This window comes from Lithobates pipiens, unplaced genomic scaffold, assembly GCF_037356315.1.
Source record: "Lithobates pipiens isolate NorthernLeopardFrog02 unplaced genomic scaffold, aLitPip1_a1.2 Scaffold_96, whole genome shotgun sequence".
NCBI lineage: Eukaryota > Metazoa > Chordata > Amphibia > Anura > Ranidae > Lithobates > Lithobates pipiens.
The window spans coordinates 47,885-56,353 of record NW_027507919.1 but is presented as its reverse complement, the minus strand read 5'-3'; positions in this window follow the sequence as shown (position 1 = coordinate 56,353).

Below are 8,469 nucleotides of genomic sequence, written 5' to 3'. Positions count from 1 at the left end.
AGCGTTACCGCAATCAGCGGTGAGTGCGTGCGTGCGCACGCAGGTGCGCGCGCGGCCGTTTGACGCAATTGGCGCCAATAGCGCTATTTAAACTGGATCCTTGCTCCACTGCCTTGCTGCCTGATCAACAGCGTTCCCGTGCTTCCTGGTAACCTGTATCTGAACCTGAACCTGCATCCGTATCCTGATCCGTATTGAACCCGGCCTGTTCCCGACTCTGCTGTTTGCTGCCTGCCCCCCGACTTTGGCTTTGTACCCGACTACTCTTCTGGATTCCGTTTCTGTACCTGATCTGCTCGCCTGTGCCTGACCTGGACTGTAACACCATCCGTCAACTGTAAGTTGCCTATTCACCGCTGCTGTACTACGGGACACCTCCCAGTCTTCCATCATACCCGGCTGTTACTCCCTCTGCGCCTGTTGCCTTCTACCCCTTGCTGCAGACTACTGGACTCTTCCCACTTCCCGCAGTATCCCGTTTGCACCTGCATTCGCTGTCGGACTACAGAACCCCTCCCATTGTTCGCTGTACCCTGCGATCACTAGCATCCTGTTGCCGGACTACAGGAATCCTTCTGCTGACTGCTAAACCTTACCTTTGCCTGCATTCCGCTACTGGACTACAATACACCTCCACCATCAACGGTCTGCTGCTTCTTACATCTACCATCCAGTCAGGCACTTGTGCCCCTCTGTGCTCCCGAGCCCCTGTCATCACTACCAGGGTCTCTCGAGTCAGAGGTCTACGAGAAGCCACTCCCTGCACTCCGGGCTCTGCCTTAAGGTACGTGACAATATAGGGTTGAGGTGCACTACTGCTGACTTCTGCCCTTCTGCTGCAGTAGTCCTTTATGAGTATAGGGACTGAGGTACGGTCTGCTAATCACAACCTACTAGTTCCACAAAGGTCCTTATAAGGACTGGTATAGGTGTACTATTTGGTGTACAGTATATAGGTGTGTATAGGTGTGTAATACACGTATAAAATACTTGCACATATAGAAAGCATAGTATAGTGCGTTTCCACTGTGCAGCATTGTGACTGCTGAGCGGTTCTGCAGCGATACTACAAAGAGTGACAAACGCAATAAAAAAAAAGTATTATAACTGGTGTGATAGACCAGTGGCCCCCAAAAACAACAGATTGAAGCGGGATGTTATATACCTTCTTCCACATACATACTGCACTTCTGTAGAGACTTTTGTCACAGGGTCATTTAAAAAATGACAGGCAGAGGAAGAGGCAGGCCCTTCTGCAGGGGTGGTAGGGGTAGGGCAGGAGCAACAGGCTTGAGCCAAAGTGGGAAGCTGCAGAAGGTGTGTGCGATTACGTCAAAGGACGCACCAGACTTGGTTGAGTGGCTCACTCAGCCTTACTCTTCTGCACCCTCCTCATCCTCTCGATCTGCACCCTCTTCTTCACTCTCTGCTATGTGCACCCCCAAAGACACTACCACCTACAACACCACCACCACCACATACCTTCTGCTTGAGTCACAGGAATTATTTTCTGATCCATATCAAGACATTTCTGATGTGCAGCCACTCTTGGTATTGGATCAGGAAGAGGAGGTAGCAACAACCGCCACTCAGCAGTCTGACGACAGTACCAAGATCAGCCCAAGGAGGAGGTTGGTCCCCGGTGTTGCTGCCTACTCCGAGATCTCTACTTATAGTGGTGGGGAAGGTGACGTCGATGATGACGTGTCTAGTGATGTCACGTGGGTGCCCACAAGAGAGGAAGAGGAGGGGAGTTCAGAGGGAGATATGGACCAGCAGATAGGGAGGAGAAGCAGGAATAACTTACATTGCACAAGAGGGACAAAGCAGACTGCAAATGTATCAGGAGCGAGTCATCGACCATGTACGGTCACATCTGGCGCTCCCAGGACACCGGCACATGGCTCCGCAGTGTGGGCTTTTTTTAACGTGTCCGCTGCTGGCAATAGTGTTGCCATCTGCAATCTTTGCAGTCAACGCATTAGTCGCGGTAAGCCCAACACTCAACCTAAGGACGACCGCCTTAAGAAGGCACATGAGCAGCCATCATCGAGCCGAGTGGGAGCAACGGAACACACAAAGCCACACTGCAGGCTCTCACCGTCCAGCCTCGTCTTCTACTTCTCCTCTCTCCTCACAATTGTCCTCCACTCCACCTTCCATCACGCCAAGCTCACGTTTTTCTGCAAAAAGGCAAGCTTCCGTGGGCCTAATGTTCGAGCGTAAAATAATGATGATGCCGGATAACCCTCTTGCCCAATGGTTGACGGCTGGCTTGTCAGAACTGATAGCCCGCCAACTACTGCCATATAAACTGGTGGACTCGGAGGCCTTTCGCAAATTTGTGGCCATTGGAAAACCACAATGGAAGGTCCCAGGAAGGAAGTATTTCTCAGAGAAGGGCATCCCAGAGCTATATGGCCATGTTCAGCTGCAAGTGAATGTATCTCTGGCACACAGTGTCGGTGCCAAGATACATCTGACCACAGACACGTGGTCTAGCAAACACGGGCAGGGAAGGTATATCACTTTTACTGCCCACTGGGAGAACCTTCTGACGGCCATCAAGCATGTAACCCGTGGCACCCGTGTAGATTTGGTTTTACCGCCACGGATTGCATGCAGGCCTGGCTCTTCTTCTCCTCCTCCTCCATCCTCCTCCCTCTCCTCCTCAGCTGACTCCTCCTTTTCCGCTGCTAGTGTCTCTTCCGCTGCGCCACCCAAGCTCCCCAGAACCTAGTCGACATGCCAGGTGAGACGTTGCCATGCTGTGCTGCGTCTGTTTTGCCTGGAAGCCAAGAGCCACACTGGCCCGGCACTCCTTTCAGCTTTGCGTTCACAGGCAGATCAGTGGCTAACACCGCTCAATTTGACAGTTGGTAAAGTGGTGTGTGACAACGGTACCAATCTGCTTAGCGCATTGAAACAGGGAAAAATCACGCACGTGCCATGCATGGCACACGTCTTAAACTTGGTCATGCAGCGATTCGTTGTCCAATACCCTGGGGTCCAGGACATCTTGCGGCAGGCAAGGAAAATCTCGGCCCATTTCAGAAGATCTTACACGGCCATGGCTCGCCTTGCTGACATTCAGCGGCGACACAATCTGCCGGTCAGACGTCTTATTTGCGATTGCCCGACGCGATGGAACTCAACCTTCTATATGCTTGATAGGCTGCTCCAGCAGAAACGTGCAGTTAACGTCTACCTGTATGAACTCTGCGAAAGAAACAGTTCTGGGGAGCTGGGTTTTTTTCACCGCGCCAGTGGCTGCTCATGCGACGCATGCAGACTTCTGTGCCCATTTGAGGAGATCACCAAACTGGTCAGTCGCAGCCATGGCGCCATCAGTGACATGGTACCTTATGCCTTCTTTATGGAGCGTGCATTGCGTCGTGTCATTGATCAAGCTGTGGAGGAGCAGGAGCGGGAAGATGAGGAAGTCGCAATGCTGGATGAATTCCCAGGGGGGGCTACTCTATCTGAGACAAGTCAACAACAGGAGTCTGAAGAGGAGTCAGAGGAGGATGGTGCCGGGGCTGATGAGGAGGAGCAAGAAGAGCATGCTTTAAACCTTTCTGGGACCCCTGTTGTTGTGCGTGGATGGGGAGAGGAGAACGAGGAAGACGACATTATCCTGGATGATGAGCAGGAGCCAGGCCACCACACCGCTTCCAGTTTAGTGCAAATGGGGGCCTTCATGCTCCAGTGTTTTAATAGGGACCCCCCTGTATAAAAAGCATAAAGGTCAAGGACCAGTACTGGGTGGCAACGTACTTAGATCCCCGGTACAAACACAAAATGGCGGAAATGTTACCGCCGTCACAGAGGGCTGTCAGAATGGAGCACTTTCAGGCCTTGCTTCGAGAAATGCTGCATTCTGCTTTTGCATGCGCTGGCAGAGGAGCAATTCCCACTCCCAGAGAAGGAGTTGCGGGTACCAATCCAACAGCGCCTGCAAGAAGAGGCCGGTTTGAAGATGTGTTGGTGACTTCGGATATGAGGTCATTCTTTCAGCCGACCCATCGACAGGTGTCATCCGGATCCAGCATCAGGGAACGCCTAGACCGTCAGGTGTCAGACTACATCGGGTTAATGGCCGATGTGGACGCTCTGAGGAGTGATGAACCCCTGGACTACTGGGTGGGCAGGCTTGACCTCTGGCCAGAGCTTGCCTAATTTGCAATGGAACTGTTGGCTTGCCCCTCATCCAGTGTCCTGTCCAAAAGGACGTTCAGCGCAGCAGGGGGGATCGTGACCGATAAGCGTACTCACCTAGCTCATGACAGTGTTAACTACCTCACATTTCTAAAAATGAATGAGGCATGGATCTCGGAGGAATTCAACACATGTGACCAGTAGACCATGTATATGTCTAGAAACGATTTTTTAAGTGAACACAGAGACCTTCTTTCTTCATTTGTCTCACTTCCTTGTCCAAAAAAAGCAAACCGTACTATATGCCCCTACCCTCCTCTTTGAAGAGGTTGAGCGATGTCATATTTCTACTGGGGCTGCTTATTATGAGGGGCTCCCGCCATCCCTGTGCTGTGCTGACATCCTTCTGGGGCTGTACCTCTGCTGAGCATATTATGAGAGGCTCCCACCATCCCTGTGCTGTGCTGACTTCCTCCTAGGGCTGTACCTTTGCTGTGCATATTTTGAGGTGCTCCCACCATCCCTGTGCTATGCTCATTATGAGGGGCTCCCACCATCCCTGTGCTATGCTCATTATGAGGGGCTCCCACCATGCCTGTGCTATGCTGACTTCCTCCTGGGGCTGCTTACGGTGCAGGTGTCAGTGCTGTATATCACGGTGCTGATGTCAGTACTCTCTATCACAGTGCTGCTGTCAGTGCTGTATATCACGGTGCTGGTGTGAGTGCTTTATGTCACGCTGCTGATGTCAGTGCTCTCTATCACGGTGCTGTTGTCAGATGACTCTATCACGGTGCAGGTGTCATTGCTGTATGTCACGCTGCTGATGTCAGTGCTCTCTATCACGGCGCTGTTGTCAGATGACTCTATCACGGTGCAGGTGTCATTGCTGTATGTCACGCTGCTGGTGATCATCTCCTGCACCCTCTTCTTTGCCTACCCTGGTCCCTGACCTTCCCTCTCCTCCATTGCCTTCATGCGCTCCACAGTCCTGAATTGTCACAACAATTTCCCGTATAAAAAAAGAATGCTTGTAGTTATCGATCCCAAATTCACCTCATACATGTGTTATGTCATTGGTCATGTGGTGGGACTATGCTTGCCCAGCTAATAATTATCTTGTGGCTGCAAATTTGACCTAAAGGTTTGCAAAGTTCGCCTCCCATTGAAGTCAATGGGGCCAGCCGCGAACGTTCCGGTTTGCGAACTATCGGCCGCGTTCGCGAAACGTCCCGTCGGAAGTTCGTCCATCACTAATCCTGACACCTGATATATAGAAGCTTGTTCCAGTAATAGAGACATCTAGTGGCCAAGAAGCAGTTCGCTTATGGCTGATGTTATACTCAAGGCTCTATTTTTCTGGCGTTTTGGTGAGTGCATCCCCATAAGGGGTACGTGTGAATCACGAGTGGTGAATCGTTTGGTGGAAGCCGTTCCTTCATTTAATCACCATAACATCTGTGGAATCTCTACTGAGAACCGATGTTATAAACTCAGAAAGAAATTTACTATTTCTCGTTTGGTGGAAAGTGACAAAGCGCTGCTATATATGAGAAAGTGGACTCTTTATTGGGAAATATTTTTTTGTATATTCTTCCTACAGGTTCTTTTACTAAAAAGCAGCAGCTACTTTTGATTCAATTACTTTATAGTATTTATCCAATTAATTATTTGACCAGTTTTATTTGTTTTATCTGTTTATTTATTTATTTATTCCATCCATAAGCTCAGAGAAGTGTGCATACAGGGCGGGTTTATTGTTTCTTTAACATACTTATTGATAGGGGGTCTCCTGACACCACCTCCACTATAGGGGGTCTCCTGACACCACCTCCACTATCGGGGGTCTCCTGACACCACCTCCACTATAGGGGGTCTCCTGACACCACCTCCACTATAGGGGGTCTCCTGACACCACCTCCACTATAGGGGGTCTCCTGACACCACCTCCACTATCGAGGATCTCCTGACACCACCTCCACTATAGGGGGTCTCCTGACACCACCATCACCATAGGAGGTCTCCTGACACCACCTCCACTATAGGGGGTCTCCTGACACCACCTCCACTATAGGGGGTCTCCTGACACCACCTCCACTATAGGGGGTCTCCTGACACCACCTCCACTATAGGGGGTCTCCTGACACCACCATCACCATAGGAGGTCTCCTGACACCACCTCCACTATAGGGGGTCTCCTGACACCACCTCCACTATAGGGGGTCTCCTGACACCACCTCCACTATAGGGGGTCTCCTGACACCACCTCCACTATAGGGGGTCCCCTGACACCACCTCCACTATAGGGGGTCTCCTGACACCACCTCCACTATAGGGGGTCTCCTGACACCACCATCACCATAGGGGGTCTCTTGACACCACTTCCACTATAGGGGGTCTCCTGACACCACCTCCACTATAGGGGGTCTCCTGACGCCACCTCCACTATAGGGGGTCTCCTGACACCACTTCCACTATAGGGGGTCTCCTGACACCACCTCCACTATAGGGGGTCTCCTGACACCACCATCACCATAGGGGGTCTCCTGACACCACCATCACCATAGGGGATCTCCTGACACCACCATCACCATAGGGGGTCTCCTGACACCACCATCACCATAGGGGGTCTCCTGACACCACTTCCACTATAGGGGGTCTCCTGACACCACCATCACCATAGGGGGTCCAGGCCTGCAGAGTTTTGTTTTATTTATTTTTGGAGAGGGTACAAGTAGATGGTCTTGTCTAAGGCCCAAAATAGTTTTGCACCTGTCCTGGGGACCCCCTTAAAATTCAAACAAGACTCAAAGAACCTAGTATGCATTTTGAGGGGCCAAAAGCAATTTCCTTTTCATTCATTCTGTGACATGAGCTACAGAAAAAGTGACATTTTCAAACAATATTATACAGTTTTAATTGCCTAAAAATACCAAAAAAAGCACACAGACCCCTCCAAAGTGCACAGGAGGCCCAGGGCAGCCCGGCACATCCCTAAAAGGGAGCAAGGTGAAGAGGAATGGATATAGGCAGATGGTCAGCTGAGCTACTAAATGTTACTGACACAACACAATATAAAGCCGCTTGGAGAAATGTTACTGCTCCGCTACACATGACGATGAGGATGATGTCACATTTATTGATAAAGATGTAGTTACATCATCAAAGCTCATCTCTGATGATCAATACTCGTCCAGTCACAGGACAAAGCAAGGGGAATGACCAAATTCGGAAATAAATGAATTCTTAATACCAGTGGCACCAATAGAAACCCAGAGCATGTGCCCCACATGTCCTATGGGGGGTCCGAGATCTCCAATGCCATGATCACCCACCACTTCAGCAGCCGACACCCCCCAAGCTGCTTGTCAGAGTATTAATATTTACAGGCAAGGGAAGCTGCCCCTAGGCTCCTCCTCAAATCTGATGTATCACATGACACAAGATGAGGAGGAACCTGGGAGGAAGAACGTCCCCCGTATTCTGCTGTGTTATAGTATAAAGGAAACGTATAATGCCATGTGGCCTCAGGTGGGTGATCTGAGGGCCTGAGACATTGAAGATGAAACCCATGGTTCTCCTGAGAGCCGACTGAGGGAGGAGGTCTATAGATCCTGTCTGGTATCATGGAGGAAGTATGTATATTTTCTTTCCTGATGTAGAAAACTGAAAAAAAAGATTTCAAAATATAGTTTTCTTTTTTTAGCCTAATAAATATATAATAGTGTACACCAACCAGCAGGGGCAGCTCTCGGCTCTTGTTCACATCTACCAATCAGGACAATAGAAGTCTACAGCCATTAACAGCAACCAATCCTGTTCAGAGAAGAGCAGAAACTGGAAGTAGAGCGCCCAATCACTGGAGGTGTTGGGTCATGTGATCAGTACACTCTGGGGGCGGGTTTAGTGGAGATGTATATGGGAAAGGACAGCGTATTACCCTGACCTCCTGATCTCCTTTCTATAGATAACTCCGGGATAAATCCCAGCTCAGACCTGGATGGAAGGTGGAGCGGTGGAGGCTCCCATCCCCCCACATTACTCCCTGGACAATGATCCCCTCTCCAGGGACACGGCATGGACACAATGAGAAGGTATTGGGGATCTGAGAATCCTATTGGATGGTATGATGAGGAACACCAATAGAATTACAGAGGCCATGACAGTTATGGAGGGAGCCCCACCTAATTTACATGGAGATATTTCCACCTAAACCTGGAATGTGTAGAAATAGAACAGGAGAGTCTACAATATGATACTCACTGTTGTCAGGTGGAATACGACCATAATACGGGTCAAATCCGGGACGAC